The 27778-nt window shown below is 43.5% G+C and overlaps 1 long non-coding RNA gene across 2 annotated transcripts; it reads left to right on the forward strand.

Moving 5' to 3' along the window:
* Positions 1–418: 418 nt before the first annotated feature.
* Positions 419–26717, forward strand: LOC309528869. 2 transcript variants are annotated; one of them, XR_014217941.1, is made up of 4 exons: positions 419–585; positions 7783–8042; positions 26151–26234; positions 26354–26717. It is a non-coding gene; the product is annotated as an uncharacterized lncRNA (long non-coding RNA). The 2 variants fall into 2 exon arrangements; XR_014217942.1 differs by having other exon boundaries at positions 7783–7928.
* Positions 26718–27778: the final 1061 nt, after the last annotated feature.

Raw genomic sequence — 27778 nt, forward strand, 5'->3', positions numbered from 1 at the left:
CAGTGGCAGTTCTACAATAACTTCTATGCAGCGCTGAGCCACACATTAGCCACCAGCAAGAAAGCTCAGATCTATGCTGAAAAGGGCCAGGAATAAACAGGTTGGTTTCTGGTGCTTGTATTGCTTAAACCCCATCAATTCCAGTATGTAAGTTATGCACATGTAACATACACCACTCCTTACATCATCCCTGAGCAAGGCCATTTCAGTTTAATGCCGGGACAGCTGTGGCTCAGGTTTCTGGACTGGTAAGGAACCTTCCGTGATGTCAGATTTAAGACTGTTCTCAAGGTTGCCAAAGCCCAAGAGGAAAGAGAAGAAAGAAGTAACTCATAGCACTAGAGTTTCCACCTTAACGAAAGCAAGAAAAGACTCAGGGGTGGGGTGGGGTAAATCACGCAATCTTGGGATATTCTAAACCCACAAAAATGGAGCCTGCAGTTTTTCCTTCTGTAGTTCACTATGAAATTGAGTAGCAATAATTTAGGCTGTTCAATATGTCATAAATGGATACGCAACAGACATCAGCTACACATAGTGGGACTGTACAACCGTCTGCGAGCCAGAGAAAAAACATCTGTGCAGGTAGGGAACTCCTCTTGCAGCTCAAGCTTTACTCACTATTTCTGGCTAACCAGGTTTCCTTGCTAAAGTGATAAGCCCCTTTTTCCATTTAAGACTGGGGCCTGTCTCTTCTGCAGTGGATATTGCTGCAGGCAAAGAAAGAAAGAAAAGTTAAGAAAGTTTTAGCTCGTATGCAGTTCTCCCATTGCACATGCATTGGATCTTTTCCTTAGTCAAAATTCCTGTTCATTTATATAGCAATCAATGCACTCCTTTACACGTCTCCTCAGAAGGAAGCCTGAGTTTGATGTGTATAGTTTTGCACTCAGTGTTGAATAGGGCTGGGGAGAGAAGCCACTTAGCTAAGAATGTTGTGGCATCTGTTCAGGAAAAGGAAACCAACTTGGACCGACTTCCTTCCTTCCTTCCTTCCTTCCTTCCTTCCTTCCTTCCTTCCTTCCTTCTGGAAAACACCTACCATACGGTCTCCAAAACAGAAATCCCACTTTTTCCTACTCTCTTTTGGTGAGGACCCATAATTTCTGTTCTTTCTCCAGCAAATGAAACTGAGGACCAAATTAGGTAAGATGCCATTCAGGCATTCCCAGTCCAGATCAGGCCTGCCATGCCTGAAAATGAAGTTGAATTTGCCTGAGGCCACACAATGGCCATGGTTTGTTTAACTTAACTATGGCTTCATTGAACATGTGAACTCACTCAGCAACCAACCAGGGATTTTTCTCTGCCAACAAATGACAATGCCAATCCCTGTTTGCTGCTGGCCTATGAACCATGGCTTATTTTAACTATGGTATAATCATAGAATCATAGAATCATAGAATCATAGAGTTGGAAGAGACCACAGGGGCCATCGAGTCCAACCCCCTGCCAAGCAAGAAACACCATCAGAGCACTCCTGACATATGGTTGTCAAGCCTCTGCTTAAAGACCTCCAAAGTAGGAGACTCCACCACACTCCTTGGCAGCAAATTCCACTGTCAAACAGCTCTTACTGTCAGGAAGTTCTTCCTAATGTTTAGGTGGAATCTTCTTTCTTGTAGTTTGGATCCATTGCTCCGTGTCCGCTTCTCTGGAGCAGCAGAAAACAACCTTTCTCCCTCCTCTATGTGACATCCTTTTATATATTTGAACATGGCTATCATATCACCCCTTAACCTCCTCTTCTCCAGGCTAAACATGCCCAGCTCCCTTAGCCGTACCTCAGAAGGCATCGTTTCCAGGCCTTTGACCATTTTGGTTGCCCTCCTCTGGACACGTTCCAGTATAAGTATGTTATCATGTCTGATCCTAACAGTCTTGCATAATCATGGTTTATGTAGCTACCCAATCCCAGACACTCACCAAGCTATAAAGGAAAAAGGCAAGAGCAGCTGGAAACAAGGCAAGCTTTGGAGAAACAAGCCATTATTTGTTTTATCATCTCTGATATGATGCATGGTTTATTGAAGAAACTTATTTAAAACAAACCTTGGCTTAGCATCTTGTGCAAATATAGTTGGTAAGTTCATGGCATAAGCAGGGACATGTTCAAATCTAACTCTCTATCACCAGACCATACAGAACTTTACTGAAAGTAACAAAGAAGTGAGGAGTTGCATCATAGGCCTACTACTGCTGCCTAGGGAAAATGTATGCCATTAATCTGGGAGTGGAGTAAATAAGGACTGAGGCAAGGGAAACTTGCCACTGCCTATTGAAGTCCAACAGGGAACAGACATCCCAGCAAAGACCCAGGAGACACTGTCAGGTTTATATCCCCAAAGGTGGCTCCTCCTCTTCCTGGTCATTTGCTGGGTCCCAATGCATACCTGGACCTTCTCTAGTTCCTCTGTCCTCCAGTAGTGAAGACCTAAGAGCACTTCTCTGCTGTCTCTGGTCACCTGATACTGTCTCCACTCTGGGATGGAGGTGAAGGGGAAGAATCTCGGGTCCAAGTGAAATGTGGGGGGCTGTCAGGAGATCAGGCAAAAAATATTTAGGGCTTGGTAACTTTGGCAGATCCAACTATGACAGCAAGCTCTTCAGGCTCCCTAGAAGTCCCCCTTGGAGTAGGGGTAGTTGAATCAGCAGATTTTTGTTTCAGTTTTCCACATTTTGACATCAGTTTGCAGCTAGTTAGTTTTGTTTTGGTTTTTTAAGAAAAAAACTCTACATGAACTTTTTTTCTTTAAAAAAAAAGTCCTCATGAAAATTCATTGGCATTTTAGCACATATTTCTCCTAATATAAACATTTTGTATGCAATTTTGTCCAATAGACACATTTTTGCAATCATTTTCTCCTAATATAATGCATTCTTGTATGTTATTTTCACCAATATACGCACTTTTATGCACACTTTCTTGTAAAATATACATAGATTATTTAGTTGGGAAACTAAACAAGAGAAGCGCAAATTTCAAGAAACAGCTAGCTGTGTTTCAGTTTGTATATTATTTCAGGACCTGTGAATCAGGTAGGTGCTGTTCTGGGTAATGAAATTCTTGCAGATCTATATCCTAACAATTATTTGCCCTAGCAAATGTCCTATTTTTTAAAGAGCAAATGAACTCCATCTTCTTCATATCCAGTGCATTTCTAGCATAGATTTTAGTTTCCAGTCTTTCATCAAAAAAGAAAGTGACTGGGATACCAGAAAGTCCTATCCAAAAAATAGGATTTTTGGATGGATTTGAAGGTCTAGATCTAAATTTTATTTAATTAAGCTTGGAGGCAAAGGCTCCACAAGAAGCACTCATATTTCATATGGGGCTGAAGGAACCACAAAAAGTGCACCTCAACAGGCTGATCACCAGGAATGGAGAAAATATTCAAAAACAGCCTAGATGCTACATGAGTTTGCCGCAGCTCTGCCTGCACATGGTCCTAAGTTTGATCCCTGGCAGGGTAGGGCTGGAAGTGTTCCTTGCCCGAAACCTTGGAAAGCTACTGCCACCCAGTATGTGAAATACTGAGAGAGATAGATCAATGATCTGACTCAGTAGAAGGCAGGTTCCTCTGTTCCTAACACCATCTCCTCCCACCAGAGGAGTGTAAATTAATGTCATCTCCAGTGACTCAGCAGGCTGTGCAAACAAAAGCTCTTGACTAATAGCCCATCCTTCATGATGCCAAACAAACAATAACACACACATGAAGCAATCAAGGAAACAACGGCAGGGACACTCGGTGCCTCATCTGTAGTAGGAATTGGCAAGGACTGTGGCGCTCCCTAGCCTCCTTAATGTGTTCTACACGAGTAGCACCACTGGCCCTGCTGCAGAAACTGCTTGCCTCCCTTTCGCTTGATCTCTACCTGTTGGGTGTGCATGTCTGCAAGAGAGAATTCCGTATACACAGAGTTCCACCGGATTGCGAATGCAAATTCTGCAGGCTTTCCTCTCCTCTGGAAACTTATGCACACAGAGGTCTACACCTGAAAGCTTCACTTCTGCAGATGTCCATACTTAATGCAGGAGATTGCATAGCAGGTACAGTTTCTGTACCTTCTCGTTCCTTCTTCTGAAATTGCAGAGTGGCCTGTTCTCCTAACATATCAGACGAGTGGGTGGTCTTTTGTGGCGGTCCCTGGATCCCCTGCCCCTTTGTGCCCTGTTTGGCATTGATATTGACTTTGCTTCTAATAATGCCTTGGTGCACTTCAAAGTGCAGCACCGGTGAGACAGCTTAATGTCCCAGAAGTGGTGATACATATCAAATAGCATGTGCAGATATTACACAGTCTTGTGCCTGGGCCAGTTCTCCAAGTCCTTTCGGTACTTAGCAATGCCTCTGAATTAGATTAGGCTAAGAGATGATGACTAGCCCAAGGTCTTTCAATGAGCTTTATGGTTGTGTGAGGATTCTAACCCTGGTCTCTCAGGTCCTAGACCAGGGGTCAGCAAACTTTTTCAGCAGGGGCTGATCCACTGTTCCTCAGACCTTGTGGGGGGCCGGACTATATTTTGAAAAAAACAACAACAATGAACGAATTCCTATGCCCCATAAATAACCCAAACATGTATTTTAAATAAAAGGACACATTTTACTCATGTAAAAACACGCAGATTCCTGGACCGTCTGCGGGCCGGATTTAGAAGGTGATTGGGCCGGATTGGCCCCCGGGGCCTTAGTTTGCCTACCCATGTCCTAGACCAACACACTAACCACGACACCAAACCACATCTCCTGGTTAGTATAACTCTGAGGGAAGCGCAGGTAAGAACCATTCTCTATTTTGTGCAGGCTGCAGCCAGCGGCGTAGAAAGCTCAGGTACCCAGTGCAGAAAATTTCTTGTCACCCCCCCCCCATTAAAAAAAAAGATATTATTTGCCTGCAAACATGGATTGACTTTCTTTCTTTCTTTTTTCTTCTTTTTCTGCGGAGCCAAAGTTGTTGAACTTTTTTTGGGAGAGCCAGAGTTTCATTATTTTTGTTATCTGCCCTTCCATTTGCTGCCATGTTCCTGCACATGTCCCTCTGACACTGCCCCCAATGGTGATTCAGCTATGGCTGCCAATGCACTTTCCCCTCCAATTATGGATCTCTCCCCCAATCCTCAGAGAGAGAGGCCTGCAGCAGTCCGAAGGCTTCCCAACCACCCTTCCCAGGAGCTTATGATAAACATTAAAACAGACGATCGTGACATTAAACCAGATTTTGAGCCAAGGCCTCCTTCCACCTGCCTTGCTCCACCCTCTAGTCTCTGCTTCTCAATTTGTATTGTATTATTTTATGTACCGTGGCTTGAAGTTGTTTTATTGATTAGAGTTTAGAAACTACAGTGGTGCCTCGTAAGACGAAATTAATTTGTTCCGCAAGTTTTTTCTTCTTGTGAGTTTTTCGTCTTGCGAAGCACAGTTTCCCATAGGAATGCATTGAAAATCAATCAATGCGTTCCTATGGAGACCGTCCGGGGACAGAGGGGAAACGCCGCTCTGTCCCCTCTTTTGAAGCAAGGGGCGGCGCGGAGAAGATCGCTTCTCCCCCTTGCCGCCCCTTGGTTCAAAAGGGGTCCGGAGAGAGAGGGGAAGGCGCTGCGCCTTCCCCTCTGTCCCCGGAGCTTGCGGGGCTGGCAACGGGGAGAAGCGATCTTCTCTGCGCCGCCCCTTGCTTCAAAAGAGGTCCGGGGACAGCGGGGAAGACGTGCTGCGCTTCCCGCTATCCCCGGAGCTTGCGGGGCAAGCTTCGTTTTGCGAAGCAAGCCCATAGGGAAATTTGTCTTGCGAAGCAACTCGAAAATGAAAAAAACCTTTCGTTTTGTGAGTTTTTCGTCTCACGAGGCGTTCGTTTTGCAGGGCACCACTGTATTTATTGTAACTTGAGTGGATTTCTGTTTAACTTTTATATGTTGATATTCTTATTTTATACTACTCTAATAATTATTGAATGTTACTTTTTGATGTAGGTTGCTTATTTTAAAGTTTTGTTTTATTATCACATTTTTGTATCGCAATAGCTTGTTATAAGATGTACATTTTTTGTTTCCTCAGCTTGCAAACTGCCTTGAGTATTGTAAGATTGTATTGTAAGACACCTGGCTTGAGAGCAGTACATGTGAAAAGGATCTAGGAGTCTTGGTTGACCACAAACTTGACATGAGCCAACAGTGTGACGTGGCAGCTAAAAAAGCCAATGCAATTCTGGGCTGCATCAATAAGAGTATAGCATCTAGATCAAGGGAAGTAATAGTGCCACTGTATTCTGCTCTGGTCAGACCTCACCTGGAGTACTGTGTCCAGTTCTGGGCACCACAGTTCAAGAAGGGCACTGACAAACTGGAACGTGTCCAGAGGAGGGCAACCAAAATGGTCAAAGGCCTGGAAACGATGCCTTATGAGGAACGGCTAAGGGAGCTGGGCATGTTTAGCCTGGAGAAGAGGAGGTTAAGGGGTGATATGATAGCCATGTTCAAATATATAAAAGGATGTCACATAGAGGAGGGAGAAAGGTTGTTTTCTGCTGCTCCAGAGAAGCAGACACGGAGCAATGGATCCAAACTACAAGAAAGAAGATTGCACCTAAACATTAGGAAGAACTTCCTGACAGTAAGAGCTGTTTGACAGTGGAATTTGCTGCCAAGGAGTGTGGTGGAGTCTCCTACTTTGGAGGTCTTTAAGCAGAGGCTTGACAACCATATGTCAGGAGTGCTCTGATGGTGTTTCCTGCTTGGCAGGGGGTTGGACTCGATGGCCCTTTGTGGTCTCTTCCAACTCTACGATTCTATGATTCTAAGATAGAAAGACGGTATACAGCCATTCCTCGGGTTACAGATGCTTCAGGTTGCGTGATTTTGTGTTGCGCACCGTGCCGAACCCAGAAGTACCGGAACCGGTTACTTCCGGGTTTCGGTGCTTGCACATGCGCAGAAGCGCTACCTTGCGCTTTGCACATGTGTAGAAGTGCCAAATCATGACCCACGTATGCGCACACTCAGCGCTGCGGGTTGCGAACGCTGCGGGTTGCGAACGTGCTTCCCGCACAGATCACGCTCACAACCCGAGCGTCCACTGTACAAATAAAAAAGATAAATGATGATGATATCACCACTAGCACTGAAGTGTTCTAGCTCTCCCATGAAGGTAGAAGTTATTGTCACTAGACCCCACCCATGGCTCCAATCTAAATCAGCGTTGCTCATCAGGAATATCTGTTTAGACTCGCATAACACATTTTAACTGTTTCCCTCAAATGTTTTATGGTGTTTAATAATACAGTTAGCAGCTGAATAATAAATGAGAGGAGGGAAATTAAAAGGTAATAGGAAAAGGGGATCTGATATGTTTTCAAATGAGATTTGAAATGACATGAAGAAAGAAAGAAACAGGGCCAAGAGTACTTCCACATGACCACAATTTCCCCCCAAACTACTTGGAAGGGTACCTGATTCCAACCAAAACACACTCTAGGCGCAGTACAGAATATGCACCCCGTGCTGTGTGCTTACTATTTCATTTCCCTGGCATTCCTGTCTTGATTAGGTCTCCGTATAGACATTTTCTATGTAGTAAATGGAAACTGGTTATGAGACCCTTTCAGAAGTCTGTCTGGGGGTCTACACATTCAGTGAAGATGTGGAGTTGTTGATGCGGTTGTAACAGGCTCTGGTCCAAATTTAAATGCACATCTACAACATTCCTGCAAGAGCTAAGCCAAAATTTCCCAGAATCTGTTTTTCTGTGAATTTGTCTGACAGTTTTCTTTCTCTCACCCTTGCAGAAAAAGGCCATCATGCAGAATTTTATCTGTGGCATTGTGGAAGATGCAAAATGGTGACCAGGCTGCTGATACAGTTTAAAAAAAAAATCAAAACAAGCAAGCAGAGCTTTGCAGGGGGCAGTTAAAATGTTGTTCTTCTGCTAATGGTAAGCCCCATCTCAAAGAAACTGCTGGAGAATTTCTACCCAAAGAGAACTTTGGTGAAATGTTCCCTGCAGAAAAGGTGGAGAATTTTGAGTATAAAGCTTTTCCCAGTGGAGGTGGGTTTCCCAATATTTTACTATTATTTGTTTATTAAATTTATTGGCCACTTTTTGCCTAGGTAATTCAACCAGCATAACAGAAAAAAAGAAAAAGAAAAAAATCCTGTTAAAACATCCCACCCACAGACAATTAAGACCATTAAGAGCCAAAGGCCTGGCAAAAAGAGAAGAGGCTTCGTATACAAGTAGGCGTGTTCCAGGCATGCACTGGAATGTGCAAGGGGAAGAAAGCTTGCCAATGGCACAGCCTCCTCACACTGTGTGTTGGTTCTTTAAATGTCTGGTGGCACAGCCATCCTTTCTGAAGGGGGCAAACATCAAAAACCCCTTTGTTGTTGCAAGAGTATACATGTCTTCTACATTATATAGGGCCACACTCAACAGCTACAATGTGCATAAGAGACACATGCTTACCAAAGTTTATGTTAATTTTACAACAACAGTTGTACAATTTTACAACAACTGATCAGTTTTAAAAAGTGTGGTGGGTGGTAGATGAGGGTGATAGACTACATGGGACTGGCTGAAATGACTGGCAGAATCCGAGACCAGAGGAAAGAGACGGCGGAAGAAGATTGGAAGAAATTTAAAATCTATCTTAAGAGATATTGTAAAATTAATGAGTGTCAAAATGTCATGATTATAGAAAGTAAGTGGATTACAGCTGTAAAGATTAAGTTAAAAGAAAAGAAAAAGAATACAATTAGATAAAATTAAGGGTGAGGATTTGCTGAATTAAATTTGAAATTGGAATGCAGAAAGGGGAGGTATAAGGAGGTCAGTGAAGTAAGTTCTAAGAAACTAAGGTTTTGAAATTATACTTGTTTGTTTGTTTTTGTGTTTGTTTGTTTGTTGTATATTCATATAATTTGTGAAAATTCAATAAATATTATTATAAAAAATAAAATAAAAAGTGTGGTGGGTGACTCATGTGCACAGGGCATATGTAGAAGGGGAATAATACCCTCCAAACAAATAGCGACATCATTATTATTATTATTATTATTATTATTATTATTATTATTATTATTAGCCCACCCATCTGACTGGGTTGCCCCAGTCACTCTAGGTGGGTTCCAACATATATAAAGACACAATAGAACATTAAATGTTAAAAAACTTCCCTGTGCAAGGCTGCCTTCAGATGTCTTCTAAAGCAGGGGTCGACAAGGCTTACCGGGCATGGGCTGGATCACTCCCGCAGAGATCCTCTGTGGGCCGGGCCGGTGCAGCGTGATGCCAGAAATCGCATCTATACATGTCCGCGGCACCGGAAATCGCTTTTGCGCATGCCCAGACGCCAGAAATCACGCCTGTGCAGAAGTGATTTCTGGCATCTGGGCATGCGTAGAAGTGATTTCCGGAGCTGCAGAAGAGAGTCCCTGCACTGCACTACACTGGTTTAGCGCAGCGCACGGGGACTCACTGAGTGAGCAGCTCAGTTCGGGGGTGGATCATGGGCCAGTTAAGTGACCCTCACGGGCCGCTTCCAGCCCATGGGCCTTAGGTTGCTGACCTCTGTTCTAAAGATTGTATAGTTACTTATCTCATTGGCTCAGGGGTCGCATAACTCCATACCCTCCAATGAAAATAAGGACGTCCTACCACACACTCCAGGAACGCAGGTGGCGCTGTGGGTTAAACCACAGAGCCTAGTTAAACCACAGTGCGTTAAACTACAGTGCGCTGCTCTGGTTCGCCAGAAGCGGCTTAGTCATGCTAGCCACATGACCCGGAAGCTGTACACCGGCTCCCTCGGCCAATAAAGCGAGATGAGCGCCGCAACCCCAGAGTCAGTCACGACTGGACCTAATGGTCAGGGGTCCCTTTACCTTTACCACACACTCCAACATGTCTCAAATGAAAAAAGGGACATACTGTGGAAAAGTGGGATAATGTAGGCTCAAATCAGAAACCTGGACGGCTTCTGTAACTCTGGGACTGTACCTGGAAAATAGGAACACTTGAAGGGTGTGTGATGGTGTCATATAGATGCCCCATAAAAAGAAACATAGAAAAAAATGTTCACAGCAAATGCCTGGTATTATATGAAACACTTTTTGGCTCCGTCATTCCCAGAGAAAAGAACAGAACCAAAATTTTATTCAATATAGCAATGATAAACCGGGAGCCAATCAAGTTGTGACCTGGCAAGCTGAATATAGCATTGGCTAAAGAACAAAGGGGCATTTGAAATGCTAAGTTCTTAGACAGAAAATTGGGAAATATCTCCAGGGGTAGAGAGGAGATGTTAGATGATATAACAGTTGACAGGCATTCTAAAGAAAACAGAAACTGAAGCTCCCTGCAGATGGATCACTTGGTAAAATATTAAACTGTGGAAATGCTAATCTTGTCCATCATTCTAAATATGAAAATGGATCACGTCACTTTTAATGCAGAAAAGTCACCACTTACTAGGAGGACTGGATTAAAAGGTCAAGTGAGAAGGGTGACCCAAAATAACTGAAGCCTTACTAAGGCCGCCAACAGGTTGTCTTGTCTGCTTCCAGATGCACTTATAATGTTCCAATGCGGGGAAGACCATATTACATTACAAAATATTTTCAGGTGCACCGACTCAATGTGGTGCTGTGGTGAGAGGGACATACTAGGGCCTGAGAGACTAGGCTTCAGATTGCCACTCAGCCCTAAAGCCCACGGGGTGCTTTTGGGTCAGCCATTATCTCTTAGCCTCACCCCCTCTCACAGGGCTGTTTTGAAGATAAAATGGAGAGGAAGAGAAGTGTGCAGGCCTTCTTGAAATGTTTGGGGAAAAGGGGAGAAAGAAATGCAATCAATCAATTAATTAACTCGTCATGCTGAGCCTCAGCTGACATATACTAGCTTAAACTTGCTCCTTCAGGTACTTTTAAGGTTTGAGCTTTGGAAAGTCTGCATAACAATGAATCAGGCTCTCTTCAGGCCATTGTCTTGTACATGGCAGCATTGAGATGAGGTCAAATCAAATCAAATACCTTTATTGGCATCACAGTATAAAACATTTCAGGTCACTGGGATAATTAAAAGGACAAGGGTGAAGCTGTTTTGGGTCCTAAGGTCACACTGTGATCGTGTGCACTTAGATATTCTGCTATGCCCTGTCTGTTCCCCAAAAGGATGGTTCGTTGGGAACCCTTTCGGGTAAAATTGTGGCTAAAAAGGAAGCTACTAAAGCAGTGATATCTTTGCCCCGATCTGCCAAGAGAAGTATCATTTGACTTCTTCTCAGAGTTATAGGCCAGAGGTCCAACATTTTGCTCAGCGTTGGTTAGCGAGGTCTACTATGTGGAGAGCATTGAATCATTGAATCAGGTACTTCTTGGTTGCAGACACACAACCGGTCTTGATATGGGGTGTGTGAGAATCTACCTTTGGTCACTGCCGAGGGGAAGGAACTTAATCTCGCAAGCATAAAGGCTCTTTGATGGGAAGGGAGTAGTAGATCCTTCAGATATTTGGCACAGGTTCCATAGGGCGTTATAATACCTAAGGCCTCCAGAGAACAGGATCTTGGAGTATGAGGTAACAAGTGCTGTCTTTTGTGGTCATAGAAATGAGGTTCTTAGGCTACTGAAAAGGCTGTGATAAGGCATAGAAGACACAAAGAAGTCTCTGTAGCGTCCAAGGTGTTTCCTTCATTCTGGAATCTACTCTTGTACACTAAACCTGTAGAATATGCAAAGCTGTTTCTCTTGAACTTGGTCATCAAGAGACCTTATTAAAGTGAGTCTCATTTTCTGCCATTGTGCCTGAGATGCTTAGTGTGATGATGTTCAGTTTCAGTTAAGTAAATACCACAAACATCGCCCCCCCCCCAAGAATAGACCCAGGCTGTATTTTTATGCATCTGAACCATTCTGACATGCTTTCATTAGTTTCGTTTTGCACTCTCAAGGGCTAGATGCTTTCAGAAACTTGAGAGACATTCTCTAGATTCTAATGAGTTTTGCATTCTGTCCTGTCTGTATCTGTTCTTTAGGGTTAATGGTAATTTGGGGGGGGCAGGCCAGGCAGGTGGAATAGACATGTGTGCATGCAAAGCAACTGTGCCTGGCTGAGGGAGGATGAATTTCTGCATTTCTGCCAAACAGAATATGGTCAGCCTGAGGAATCAACAATGAGTTATTCCTGTTAGGTGGAATGCACAATGTAGCTTACCTAAATGTTATGAGGATATGTTCCCAGGGTGGGGTGCAAGTATACTCAAACAAAGGAACCTGACACAGTTCTTAAATAGAAGGCACAGTTACCTTACACTGTCATAAAAAAACTAGCCAGTACTTGGTAGGGAGGAATACTTAAGAACCTGAGACCAGTTTTTCATTCACACTTAAAAACACTTGACATTTTAATGAGCAGATGGTGGATAAAGAACCTTGTCAGATTCTACACCCCAAAGAGAACAGGAAATGGCATATGAGGGTTTCTAACATGACAGAGAAATGCTTACATGAGTTGAAAATTAAGGGATTGGGTCTTATTGAGTGGTGATCTTATATTATAAAAATTGATTAAGCACTAATTAGACATTTTGAAGAGTAAAAGAAGATTGGGCTCAATCCTATCCTGCCATAAATCTCCTTTATGCTGCTCCTTACAATTTAGGCAGCCTCAATCATGATGTTATGGGATTTCTTTGTCTATGCAAGGTTTACCACAAAAGGGGGGGGGACAAAGAAGATTCATTTAAGAACTAAGTAGTGGATTTGAGAACAAACTGGAAGAAGTGGTTTGGCCAGAAAATGGAAGGGTGATAGAGAAATCATGCTTTCCTATTGACCAATAAGGGAAAGCTTATTTATTTATTTTTAAAAGAAAGATATAGAACAAATGGATGAAGTGGATGAACAACTGTTGTATTTTGGAATAAGGGATGTCTACTATTATTGTTGAGCAGTGCTTTTTTCCTTTAAAAAAATGTTTAGAAGTACTCTCATTTTCCTACTCATATTGAAATACTGTCCCTCAATGAGGCCAAACTTCACAAAATGTTTATGCGTACCCCTGCGTCCGCCCAGAAAAAACCCACTGTTACTGAGGCTTGAGGCTCTGGTGTAGAAAGAAGAAAAAAGGAACCTGAATATCTTGACCAGGATCATTGAATTGGCTGGCCTTTAAGGTTTAGTAAAAACAGAGTAAGAATGACAAAAATAGCAAACCTTCCAAGTGTTGGGGCTACCACCGAAAATATTCTGTTTCATTCCTAGCAGCCTATTGGTGGGCTCACAAATGAAATCTCCATGGCCAATATTAAGGGCCAAGCAGACTCATATGGGTTTAGGCAACCCTACAAGCAAAAAATTTACAAAGCTATTGTACTACCAACCTTACTGTATGCTTGTGAAACATGGACCACTTATAAATGCCATCTCCAAATCCTCGAAAGATTCCATCAACGGTGTCTCTGAAAAAGGCAACCCTACAAGCAAAAAATTTACAAAGCTATTGTACTACCAACCTTACTGTATGAAACATGGACCACTTATAAATGCCATCTCCAAATCCTCGAAAGATTCCATCAACGGTGTCTCTGAAAATTTTTACACATCACTTGGGAAGACAGGCAAACTAATGCCAGTGTATTGGAAAAAGCAAAGATCACCAGTGTTGAAGCAATGATTCTTCAACATCAACTTCGCTGGACTGGTCGTGTTGTGCAGATGCCTGATGATCGTCTTCCAAAGCAACTACTTTATTCCGAACTTAAAAATGGAAAGTGTAATGCTGGTGGTCAACAAAAGAGGTTTAAAGACTGTCTCAAGGCAAATCTAAAAAAATGTAGTATGTACACTGACAACTGGGAAACACTGGCCTGCGAGTGCTCCAGTTGGAGAACAGCCTTGACCAAAGGTGTCATGGGCTTTGAAGACACTTGAACTCAGGACGCAAGGGAGAAACATCCTAAGAGGAAGGCACGCCTGGCAAATCCACACCGTGATCAACTCCTGCCCAGAAACCAATGTCCCCACTGTGGAAGGACGTGTGGGTCCAGATTTGGCCTCCACAGTCACTTACGGACTCACTGATAAAACCGTGTTTATGGAAGACAGTCTTACTCGGCTACGAGTGATCACCAAAGAAGAAGAAGAAGACAAGCAGCCTAGTCCCAGTCCAGTTAAGGTTTTAAAGATAACAACCATCATTATGAATTGGGCCCAGGGACATTTTACCAGGAACAAATGTTTTTCCCAGCTTGAGGGATTTGAAACTGTTGGCCAACCAGCTTTCCCTTCCAAATGCAGCCTTTCAAAATAAATCTGCACATGCCCTCCTCATACTACAGACAGGTGATTTGTCTGTAGTATTTCAATTATGCATTGCTTAATTATTTGTCAACTAATTACCTTCTTAAATATCCCCAGGTAACAGGAGAGTTGGCTTCCCTTTGCTCATTGGGCCATGAAGGAAAGTAGTTCACTAGCACATCCTTTCTGGTACCTTCCAGACAAAGGACCTTTTGATGAAGGAAACTTAAGAAATTTCCTGAATGAAATGACATTAACATAGGACAACCTGGACTAGCTCTAAAAGCAATAATTAACATGTAACATTCTTTATGGGGGCTTGCTCCTATGAAAGAGAAGCAATTGATTGGTGGTTGTTTTTTTACATGTTTAGTCTAAATCTGTTTAAGTCAGGAAGAGCTGAAAGGATTGAAGGTTAATCCTGAAAGTAGCCTATAATTGTTATTTTGATCCTGAATGCTCAGGCAGGAAATATGAATATTTGCTTATGTATTAATTGATTGATTGATTGATTGATTGATTAAAAAACGAAATTCAAAAGAGAAGTATTCAGTCATGGAGGTGTGAGCTGAACTATTCTCAGAAGTTTCTGGAAGCCTAAACTTGGTGTGACAGAAATGTTGTATTTCAGGGAATGGTGAACTGCATCAGTCATAATCCAGAACGGGGGCTTCCTAGTCACAGCTGGCACAGGGGTTGACAGCTGCCAGACGGCCAAACTACATGTTCTATTAGTCAAGCCTTTTTAAAAGCATGTTTAATGCTGCCTCTTTAATTCTGTACAAAAAGCCACTGGTGGGGGCCTGATCCAGCACCTGAACTGGATATAGAAACTACAGGCTCTTTCCCCTTCAAAATAAAAGTGGTAGTGTTATGCATACTTTTTAAAAAAAAAAAAAAAGTATGGAGACATTTGGCCCAGAGACTTCCACCAGAATGACCACCAAACACCATCCTAGTTTTTAAAAAGCCTTCAGATAGATACACAGTCCTAGGTGTTGGTGGAAAACCAAGGGCAATTGGGTGCCATGAAGAAAGCCCTACATTTCTCCCTCTCCTCTTCCTAATATGCCAAGATGTAGGGTGTCATTGCTCTAAAAACGTCACTCATTGATACTACCCAATTAGTGGGCTATAATGGAGTATCCTGGAAAGGGTGGCTAGCATCTGAGCATGAGCCTCCCACACTGCAAGATCACCACCCTTATTATTGCAAGCATCACTCGTGTGCTTTACTGACAAAGGCGCAAGCAGAACATACTGGAGGCATGCTCTTACAGAAGGGCACCATTCTGCTGACCACCTGCACCACTAGCCATCTCGCAATTCCAAATACTCTTGCTGTGAAACTGCCTCTAGTTTATGGTTACCAGATTTCTTTCAAGGAATCCGGGGACACTTTTTTTAAAAAAATAAATCATGCTTTATTATTTTAGGAAAGGGTTGCCCAGAGTTCTTGACCTTCTTTGGGGGGGACCCCAAAGTTGTCAGGCACGCACCTTGACACAAGACAGGCAGAGAAGCCCATCTACAAACACACAAACGCCCCCTAAAAAGAGGTTGGGGTGGAATGGGGAGAGAGAGAGAGATTGAGTAAAGGCGCTTGCTGGTCTTGGGAAAACACGCATTAAACACACACACACAAGGCTCCGTCTCTCTCTCTCTCTCTCTCTCTCTCTCTCTCTCTCTCTCTCTCTCTCTCTCTCTGTCTGTCTTGCAACGTAGCACAGCTCTTTTCTAGGCTTCTCCTCCTCTACTTTGCTGCCTCAGCACCTCGTTCGCCCCCCTCAACTCAGGCGCGCAGAGCCCACAGTGGAAGAGAAGGCAGCTCTGCACGAGTTTGGGGCGAGCGTTGTGACGTTAACATATGAGAGCGCTGGAGGTGAAATAGTTAAACAGGTTACCCAATCAGTACCCAGGGGGGTGGAGTCAGAGGGACTATAAAACCAGCTCTGGGAGGGGCGAAGAGGGGAGTTCGTTGGGAGTTGGGTGGTTGGTTGGAGTGGGAGTGAATTGGGATAGAGTCTGTGGGGAGGTTGAGTTAGTGTAGCGAAATAAGCTGAGTCAGGAACAGTTAGGCACTAGGAAGACAAGTAAATATCTGAGAGGTGGTTTAGTGAGTGAGAGCAGGTAGCGGAAGTTATAGGTCTGGATAGGCACCCCGTGATTGTAATTGACCGAGACCGTTTATGAAACCACACGCTTGTTAAACTGCAATAAATAAACAGAAGTTTATGTTCCAATTTAACCCTGACTGGACTCAGTATTTTCCCAGGTAGGGCCTGGGTGGTGGCAGCGAGAAAGAAAGTGGTGGCACAGGGATTAATAGACGATTCGCTGCCACCACTTTCCTGTGTGATCGCCACAAGCGTTGATCAAGGAAGCGAGCCAGAAGGAAGCTCTCTGGCTCGTGCCTCAGTTTAAATAGCCCCCCCCCACGCGCGCCACCAGTGGATTGGCTGGCTGGAACCTTGACGTGACTGGGACCTCCGGTGCTGCTCACTGCCATGGCACGCGCCATGTTGCCTCACTGGAAGTCCCCAGGCATAAATTAGGGGACATTAATTAAAATCTGGGGACATTCCAGGGACATATTTATCCGGGAACAGATTGGTGAATCCGGGGACTGTCCCCAGGAATGTCTGGTAACCCTACTCTAGTTTGTTTCTCTGCCAGCCCTTATAGCTCTGTCATTTCTCTAAACTCTGATGGGTACTATATTCCAGAAGCTGGAAAAACTGCTTTTCAGGCTACAGGAGCACATCCCCCACTATCAAAGGCTCTTTGGTTTAAACCCCTGACCGTTTACAGAGATTGAATGATCAAACTCACAACAATATATTCACTCACATATTTATGGGGTGCCAGCTGCTATATTATTCCTCCATGTGATTGTATCAGTACCACTTATTTTGATGCCCTTGAAAGTGTTACCCTCAAGCTTGCTGCACAGTAAATCTGCAACCGGAAACTAGGACCGTGCTTTTGATAGGATAGATTCTGTTGAGAAATTTTGCTTGTGGGAGAAGAGTAAAGCTAAGCCATCCCATACCCATGAGACTTGCGCTGCTGAAATCACAAACATCTAATGGAGCAACAAATGCCTCACTTGCTCCGATGCCTGCAGCTGACCACATCTAGCCTTCCTAAGAGACACTACGGCAAAAAATAGAAATTACCGGGGGGGGGGGGAATGTATAAGGTTGTCAGAGGAAAGGGAAACTTCTGATAGCTAAACCTTTGAGTAAATGAACATAACCATCAATCACAGCATGAGAGATATTGAGATGCATTTTGAAAACATTGATTTCATACCATCTTTATGTGTAGATGTTTCTTGTTTTAGGCTTCACTGAAATTAAACAATGTGTTCTGGATCCAAGATACAAACTTGGTATTTTTGGATGCTTTAGTAGGAGGAAACGGATATGTATTACAGAATTTAAGGGCCTTATAATTCATTTTAGGGCTGGTTGTGGTTAATTCTTAAATGCTAATTCCAAAAAGAAAACGTTAGAGGGTTTTTCAGGAAATCAATACTTTATTATACAATAATTGCATCTGCAGGGTAAATGTTCTTCATAAGACTCAGAAAGGACAGGGAGGGGTTGGTAAGGTCAACAGACACAAATGGTGGTCCTATGACATGGAGAAATGGAGGCCTGGAAAAGTAGCTAGATGTCATTAAAATATTTCCCCCAAGTACAACCTTTATTATGGAAACCAAACTACTAGTACATCTGTCTGGATAACACTTTGGCCCAGAAACAGATAATAAACCTAACCACAGTGTCTCAACTGAAATCACTGCTTAGTTAGTTGGCCAAGAGCTTTGATTATTCATTTGTTTAACTGAGCGATTTGTTTCTCTTAGGGACAGTAATTAAATTTCTTTGTCCTCCCAAATCTTCCTCTGGCTCATTCCCCAGTTGTTCCAGCTTCCAACATAGAATCAGTGGAGACCCAATGATAGGGCTATATACCCTGGAGGCTGAATTGAGCTGAAAAACCATTCTTCCAAGAATTTCTGGGTCATTGTCTAATTGATAGCAGTATTGGCATGTTTCATATTCCAGCATGTTCCAGCTCCACAGGCAGTTCTGATTCTCAATCCAGCCATGTGTGACTACTGTAGGCAGTATATTGGAACCCAAAACAGCTCTGCCATATGAACCTAAAAATGGTTCAGCCCCAAGAATATTGCAATATGCACAGAGAAAACCAGCACCGCGTTCATCAGGTTTTGAAAGAAGCACCCAGCAAGCAAATGATTTGTGCTGCTGCAGTAAGCTAAAAGGCATCAGAGCTTGCTTTCAGGAACTGTCTTCCCATGAAGGATAGATATGTACGTGCAGAGATACACACACACACACCCCAACACACCTCTTTCGCTTACAAAGGAGACTCACTGCATGTTCCAGCACATTCTGGGGAAGCATTTTAGGGAACTGGCCTGGTGCTCTGCATGACATGATAAGCCACAGTTTGCCTTAAACCATAGTTGAATCAGGATCGTGCCTCTCTCCTCCCACGCAACTTCACCCACCCACCAACGAGCAGTGCCTGCGTGGCTCCAACAAGCCAGGCTGTGGTTTATTGTGACATGCAAACCCCCACCATGGTTTGCTTGTTTCTTCTCATAGTCTGGAGGTGGCTGGCCAGGAATGCGCATGGCAACAGTGCTCATTTTATTCTTCTTACTTAAAATATATATACTATACTGTTCTACAACAAACCTGCGCATACCCCCGAGCAAATGTACTTAGCATCTGGACAGCAGATGCAAATTCCATTTTACTCCTTTAGTCATGATGATTCAAGTGAGTTTAAAATGGGAATCCGCATGTGCTCAGAGTATTTTGTTCTTTTTGGGGTTGGCAAACTGTTTTCTTTGTTGCTCTATTATCAGAGAAGGTAGAAGCATGTGTAAAACATAGCATGTCAGTGGGGGCAGGGAATGAGAAATCTGGATGTTCTTTAACTTCACACGGCCAACTAAAGGGATGGTGTCTGTAAGAGCATTAAATGTAGGATCTCAAATCACTTTTCTGCTTAGGAACCACATGTGAGGTCTCTGGAGGAACAGTGGGATTTAAGTGTGGCAAGCAGATGATCTCTCACTTTCCCCCCCAATCCAACGGGAGAACTTGATAAACAAATGGTGATACTTTCCAATGTAAAATAAACTAGAATATTCTCTCTTAATGCGGACATCTCTCCCAGGTATTATTTATGAAAATATTATCTCTTGAATGGGACACGGGTGGCGCTGTGGGTTAAACCACTGAGCCTAGGGCTTGCCGATCGGAAGGTCGGTGGTTCGAATCCCCGTGACAGGGTGAGCTCCTGTTGCTCGGTCCCTGCTCCTGCCAACCTAGCAATTCAAAAGCACGTCAAAGTGCAAGTAGATAAATAGGTACCGCTCTGGTGGGAAGGTAAACGGCTTTTCCGTGCGCTGCTCTGGTTCACCAGAAGTGGCTTAGTCATGCTTTTCCGTGTACTGCTCTGGTTCACCAGAAACGGCTTAGAGCGAGATGAGTGCGCAACCCCAGAGTCGTCCGCGACTGGACCTAACAGTCAGGGGGTACCTTTACCTTAACTCTTGAACATTTGATACGGAGGAGAATTTGCACTTTTCCATGCAGAGGCACCCAAACACCTGAACTGGACTTTGGTGTTTTAACAAAGGAGGGAAGGGTAAAAACTTGCCCAGCCTGCAGTCTTGGCTAGCTCCTTTGGATGGTTGGTGGTCGATGACCCTCGGGGTCCCTTTCAACTCTACAAAATTCTATGATGCTATGAAAAGTGCAGAAAAGTCTGCTGCTTACTAATTGACTGTATCTACGCAAATCTAATGCGCAACTCATTTTTCAAAACCTTGAAACCAAAAAAGTATTTGTTGGCGACTGTAAATGCACCATCATTTATTTATTTTTTGCACGCCCTAATTTTTGCAAGGTAATGTCTGGCTGGCTTGCACAGCTGTTTGTTGCAGCAGCCCTAGCTACAAGCTCCCCAAGTGAATGGTGCCTCTTGGGCTGGCCAGGGGGTGCTTCCCAGGCCTCTGTGGGACAGTGGGAGGAGGCCAGCGGTGGAGGAAGCCGCTCGGGCACCTGTGGGGCAGGGCACACCGCAGGGCCTCCAGTCTGTCTGCCTCCTCCCACTCAGCTGACCTACAGCTGGGAGGGAGGCAGCGGGCGAACTGTTTGGGCAGTTCAGAGCCTGTGTGGGCCCCAGCCACCACATCTCTCCCAGGACAGTGCAGTGGCTCCGGCGCACTGCAGGCCCCGCGGTGAGTGCTGCCAGGTATTTTGTCACCCCCCTCAGTGGTGACACACGGGTCAGACTGAACCCTGTCTTTGGGGCTGGGGGGGGGGAGTTCAGAGACCAGGGGCAGCAGCTGTGGCTGCCCATAGGACTCCCAAAGAGAGGGGAGATGAGGCTGAGAGCACAGGGAGGGTGTTCCAAAAGGGGTGAGGGGCTGCCAGCTCTGCAGCCAAGGGGTGACACAACTGGGTTCCTGAGCAGTGGACCCAAAAGCTCTGCAATAAAGTATGAGGAATTGTTTGTGTTACTACATAACCCACCACACAGCCTAGAGTACCAGGTGTGGTTGGAGCAATGCAAACGTAATATCATTTTTCTACATATTTCTGCATTTATATATGATCATCTTCCCCTTTACAGACCTGTTAGATGATTAAAATCACAGGGAGAGGTTTTACGGGAGGCACTATATTCTGCACTCTCATATCTTTAGTCTCCTTCTTTGGAGGTCTTTAAGCAGAGGCTTGACAACCATATGTCAGGAGTGCTCTGATGGTGTTTCCTGCTTGGCAGGGGGTTGGACTCGATGGCCCTTGTGGTCTCTTCCAACTCTATGATTCTATATGGCAGTGATCTGTAAACAGGCATTTTCTGACATTGAGCCTGTTGTTTAGAATGTCCTTCCCTCTGCTATTTGGGATGCATTGTCCGTGGTGAATTTTAGATCTCTGTTGCAGACTTACTTTTTTGCTCTGGCTTTTCCTGACCATTAATGCTAGACGCTGTACATTGATGCATATTTTATGTTTTAAGTTTTTATATTGATGTTTTATATTTTTGTGCTTACGGATTATTTTAACAAATAAGTGGTTTGGAATTGCTTTGAAATAATTGGCGATGATGAAACTATTTCCTTAAGGTCAGATAGGAGATACTGTTTAATTTCTTATATAAAACTAAGAGCACACACAGGGAGAGTTTTATTCCCTGTTTGTTCATATTGGTGCTGCATTCTAAACGAAAATGGGGCAGATTTACTGTTTGTACTTTTGTATCTAGTTGTGGCATGCTAGCCCTTCAACAGAACTCTTGCATATATGCCACTGTCGAAAGACAAACAGCGAAAGACTTAAAAGTCCATCCTCCCATTTTAAAAGAAGCCACAAGGAGACAATAGATACAAAGCGAAGCCGACCCAAGAGACTTTTCTCTATCTCTTTCATGAAAGTTCAAAAAACTATCGTCAGGCAATAGTCTTGTGTTCATGAACACCAAAGGAGGGGGCAGAGTGGAAAACAGCCTAGCCCCTTCTCTTTCTGTTAGTGTCCACTGTGGAATTTATGTAGGAATTTATGTGTTACTGGAGAAATTTAGAGTGCAGGAGGATATTCACACTACCTAAAAATGCTGGGGGACTCCTTCTGGATGGGTTCTAAGCTCCTGGCAAGCATACAGATTTCCTCCCCATAAAAACCTGATTTAAATAGCTTACCAGTATGTTGCACATATAGTAAAGGTGGAAGATATACATTTATTGAAAAGAAGATCGTAAACCTAGTTTGCATGCTGAGAGAACATCTGGCAGTTTATCGCCCACATTGTTCATCAACTGCTTGTTTCGGTCAATCTCTTGCAAAGAACTTGGGACAAAGATGGGGTGAAAATGCCATAGAAATGAAATGCAGGCTTTGTTCTTAGTTTGCATAAAGTAATAGCAAAATTAGTACTAACCTCCATCTTTTCACATTGAGACACAGGGACATATCTCCCATATACTAAGCTTTATTTGCAAGGAGGGGTAGCCTTTCTGGATATAGCTTATTCTCTGTCTCAAAGTGTTATAATCTCTCCTGTCCGTGATGGAGTTAATCAGCCACCAATGTTCTAGGATACTGTAATTAATCAAAAGTGGACGTGCAATCCATGCACACAAGAAACATAAATGGGGAGAAATTGTGCAAAAAAAAAAATAGTTTAATGCCATTTTTATTATTTTCTGCTTCCATATTCAACTAATGACACATTCTTAGGTGCCTTCAAGAAGAGAGGTTATTTCTCTTGCAAAAGCTGGCACAAAATGCTGCAAATGAAATCTTGCTCACCAAAATTATGCAGTAGTTTTCTGTTTTTATAATGAATTTTAAATATCAATATACTTTCTATGTTTTTTCTTTGTTAACATTTATGCTCACCACTTCGAAATTTCTGAATATTAAACAAAACATAAATGCCACAGACAAACAAACAAACAAAATAATTGGGCTGATTCTTTTGCATTGAGCATGAAAGACATTCATTTTATTTTAGCCTACTTTGCTGCCAAAATTGAAAATATAGTAAATTTGCAAGCAAAATATTAAGTACAAAATTGGCTGCATAGGAAACTTAACCTATGGTTCAGCATTCCATCTGTAAAGCATATACTGTAGTATAAAGTTGTTATAGTACAGTTGCTATTTTTGGGGTGGGATTTGATCACATATTGATAAAATCAAGTTGTGGGAGGTCTTGAGCAACAAACCTGCTTCCTTTCGTAAATAAGGAAAATGCGCTGGAAATGTGGCCTAAAACTTGCTCTGAAAACATACCAGGGGGAATGCAGTTTGCTTGGAAGTCCCCGAAGGGTATAAGCCGTGAACATAGGTAAAGGTAAAGGGACCCCTGACCATTAGGTCCAGTCATGACCAACTCTGGGGTTGCGGCGCTCATCTCACTTTATTAGCCAAGGGAGCCGGCGTACAGTTTCTGGGTCATGTGGCCAGCATGACTAAGCCGCTTCTGGCGAATCAGAGCAGCACACAGAAACGTCGATTACCTTCCCACCGGAGCAGTACCTATTTATCTACTTGCACTTTGATGTGCTTCCGAACTGCTAAGTTGGCAGGAGCAGGGACCGAGCAACGGGAGCTCACCCCGCCATGGGGATTCGAACCGCCAACCTTCTGATCGCCAAGTCCTAGGCTCTGTGGTTTAACCCACAGTCCCTTGCGTGAACATGGGTATCCTTGGTTAAAATCTTAGCCAGGGATAATTAGGTTGCTTTATAATTATCATTAGGTTGCTTCACTAGGAGAAGAAAAATAATTTTTTGCGGAATTGTGTATGCCAGAGATTTCTCATAGTAAAGGAACGAACAGGTATTTCTTTGATGATAAGGCAGACTCAGACGACAAAACCAAAAAACAAGATCTTGCTGCTTCTGCTATTGGAGTTCTAGCTGAAGACAGACAAACAATTGCACAAGAGCTGAAAGCTGGGCTGGGGCGTTTCATATCATTCCTTCCTTGCACCCCCTGCCCCTGCTTCAGAAATGACAAGAAATTTATGCTCCTTTCAATTATTAATCCTCCCACAAAAAACTCCATCAGTTAAAAAGACCAGCTCATTGAGAACCTTTGGCCTAACATGGTGATACTAATGGGATGAACGTACATACTATGACAGCGGTTTTCTTTTTTCTTTTCTTTTCCTTTTTAAATTTTTTTATTGATACAGCAAGAAAAGAAAAGAAAGAGCAAACACAGCTACAGAATTACACACAGGAATAACAATAAACACAAAATTTTCTTAAGAAACAATAAAATATAAGTTGGTCTTAACACTATAGACCCGACCTCCCGTCTATTCCTTATTTCAATTTCATATTACTTATTGCCAATACACACTTTTCTCATCATTTAACTTTTTCTTAATATATCTTAACTCTTATGTCTAACTTGCAACTATTACTGAAGTTCCTCGAATGCTGCGGCAGAGTTTAAACTACTATATTTCTATTTCAAATATTCTTTGAAAACCTCCCATTTTGAGACAAATTCCTGTTTTGGTTTATTCTTTATTTTTTCTGATAGGCCATCTAATTCAGCATATTCTGTCAGCTTTTGGATCCATTCATGTATAGAGGGGATTTCAATACGCTTCCATTTTGCCGCAATAAGAACTCTTGCTGCTGCCATGGCGTAGGAAAAAGATACCCTTCGGGGGTTTTCCCCGGAATATCCAAATGCTGTGTCCAAATGCGGAATATCCAAATGCTGTGTCCAAATGCGGAATATCCAAATGCCTCTGTCCCTCCTTCTTTCCCTCCCTCCACTTAACAGATAGATTAGTTTGTGCAGATTAGATTAATGGAAGTGGCCACTCGTGGCAAAAGCGAGGGTAGCATCACCTGCAAAGTGTGCCTGGTGGGAAGAGGGTGGCCTGCTGAGGGCCTGAAGGACCCTGCCCTTGCCTCTGGCTTGGGGTGGGGCTGGGCAAGCTTCACAAGGACTGCAGCTGCATTTAAATTGTTTTAAATTTTCATCTGTGTTGTTTTAAATGAGACCATCTTGGCTGTGAGCCCTGGAAGACCTGCACCCTGCCTGACTGGCCCTGTCCCATCTGGCCTGGGAAGCGGAGTGCGGACTGACTCCAGCTACAAAAGCTGAGGCTGTTGAACAGGTTCTTGGGCTGGAGTATTCTTGAGAGAACTGTTGCAGTTATTGATATTATTGTTGTATCTTTAGTTTTAGATCTTATGATTTACGTGGAAATTGTTTCCATCTGGTTGTGTACTTTTTGATGTGTTTTTATTTATTGTTTATGACTTCTGTTATGTCTGTAATGATGTAAATCTTGTCATGTTGTAAGCCACCTTGAGCATAGTTTCAACTATGGAAAGCCAGCATACAAATAAAATGATGGTGATGATGGTGATGAAATGTAGTGCCTGCAGACAAGTCAAAGGAGTGCCACAATTGGTCAAGAAAGCCATGGACTCAGAAAGGTTGAAAACCACATAATAATAATAATAATAATAATAATAATAATAATAATAATAATAAATTTACTATTTATACCCCGCCCATCTGGCTGGGTTTCCCCAGCCACTCTGGGTGGCTTCTAACAAAACACTAAAATACAATAACCTAGTAAACATTAAAAGCTTCCCTAAACAGGGCTGCCTTCAGATGTCTTCTAAAAGCTTGGTAGTTATTTTTCTCTTTGACATCTGGTGCGAGGGCGTTCCACAGGGCGGGTGCCACTACCGAGAAGGCCCTCTACATGGTTCCCAGTAACTTGGCTTCTTGCAGTGAGAAGGCCCTCGGCGCTGGACCTCAGTGTCCGGGTAGAACGATGGAGGTGGAGACGCTCCTTCAGGTGTACTGGACCGAGGCCATTTAGGGCTTTAAAGGTCAGCACCAACACTTTGAATTGTGCTCGGAAACGTACTGGGAGCCAATGTAGGTCTTTCAAGACCGGTGCTATATGGTCTCGGCGGCCTCTCCCAGTCACCAGTCTAGCTGCCGCATTCTGGATTAGTTGCAGTTTCCTACTGCCTTCAGTCTCCTGCCTTAAGCTAATCCATGGGGTCCAGGTGCCATTTGGCACAGCTGAAGGAAGCTTCTCAACAAAGACTAGAAGGTTGTGAGGAGAGCAGACAAGCAAAAGTTATAACTAGGTTAAGACCAAATCTTCAAATACTCTACCATACCGAAAAACATTATAGCAACGACATTGCTGTTAGTATGCTTACAAGGCCCAAACGGAAAGTTGTGATCACACACTAACATGACAGCCTATTCATACCACTGCTTTGCATTAATTTCAGCTTGAACCACATTACTAATTCTGTCACACCTGCTGAGGGGACCCTGTGCTTTCTGTTCTAATGACATGACATCCCAGTATCCATGTGAGTAATTTGTCTTTGATCAGGGATGGAATTTCTTTCCCTCCCCTTGCCCTGCTAGTTTGTCTGTTTGACTATGCAATTTCTGATCTCTGGGCTAATATTCTCCTTGTCCCCATCAGAAAGAGCACATTTGAATGATAAGCTGGTAACCTGCAAGAAATCCGAAAGTTGCGAAGACAAATTGGCACTAATTTTATGATGTGATTAATACAAGTTGACTCAACATCCTGAAGAAACCAACGTTGCCACCTTGGGAAATACATTTCTGCACCAATTATTCCTAGGTGTTATATCTGATTAATTATGCTCTCACTCCATTAGATAACTGATGGGTAACTTTGCATCTGTCTCCACATTTTTGATTTAACAGACAACTTTATTGAAAAATTCATGGAAAGAGAACAGCTGATGGATATTGTGTCCAGGATCCACTGTATCTCCCTTTCATGCATTATAAAGAAATAAATATTTTTAAAAGGGAAACTGGGTGTGATCAAAGGAAGCTAATTTTCTATGCTGTTTAAAAACACAATCTTCTCATGAATAGCTCTTTTATCCAGAATTCTATGTATCTGGGGGATGCTTCACTTTCCAGTTATGCAATATTGGGGGCTTAGCAACTAACAAGGTTTTACGATGCCAAGCAGGGATTCAGGAACTGGCAATAGAGCTGGAGATAAATGTGGAAAAGAGTAGATAGTACACAAAATTATGTTACTGTTACAAGGTTGTTGCTGTAGTGGTTGATTGCCCACAAAGCTTTAAAGAATAGCAAACCTCATGCTCACATTCCTCCTCAGAAAACTAGTTACTTTGTACCATGGTTTGTTAGCTACCCAGGATCGTAAACCATGATTTGATCAATGCCTTTATCGAACAAAGCAACGTTCATACTAAAATAAAAATGTATGTCTCTGCTTACCCATTGCTGGGAACTGCAAGTGAGAAGAGGGCCGTCACACTCAAACGCTGCTTGAGAGCTTCCCACAGGATTGGTCACTGTGAAAACAGGGCGCTGGACTAGATGGGACTGTGGCCTGGTGCAGCAGGGCAGCGGCGTAGTGTGGGTTGTCAGCACCCGGGGCAAGGCAAGTAATTTGCGCCCCCTAACCCGGGGCAAGGCAAGTAATTTGCGCCCCCTAACCCCTAACCTGCCGCCGCTGCCAGCTTCTTCTTGCTGCTGCCTGGGCTGGTCTGGTGTGGTTCTCTCCCGCGCTCAGCGCTGCGCTGGGCAGCCGCTGCACTGACCCTCCCCCAGATAGTCCCTCGCTCTCTCTCCACACCGCACGCCTGGCACCCCCCCTCCACAGTGGGCGGTGACCCAGCGGCTCGGATCGGATTCACACAGCCAGCACTGCAGTGAGAGAGAGTGAGTGAGCCAGGTAGGGGCAGAGAGCTGCGAGTGCGAGTGCGCCCCCCAGATGTTGCGCCCGGTGCGGCCGGCCCCCCCTGCACCCCCCACGCTACGCCACTGCAGCAGGGTCCTTCTGATGTTCCCTACAAATTTTTAATGAAATGAACACTGATTAGGAAGCAAAAAAAGT

This window comes from Podarcis vaucheri, assembly GCF_965113315.1.
Source record: "Podarcis vaucheri genome assembly, chromosome: 3".
NCBI classification, from domain to species: domain Eukaryota; kingdom Metazoa; phylum Chordata; class Lepidosauria; order Squamata; family Lacertidae; genus Podarcis; species Podarcis vaucheri.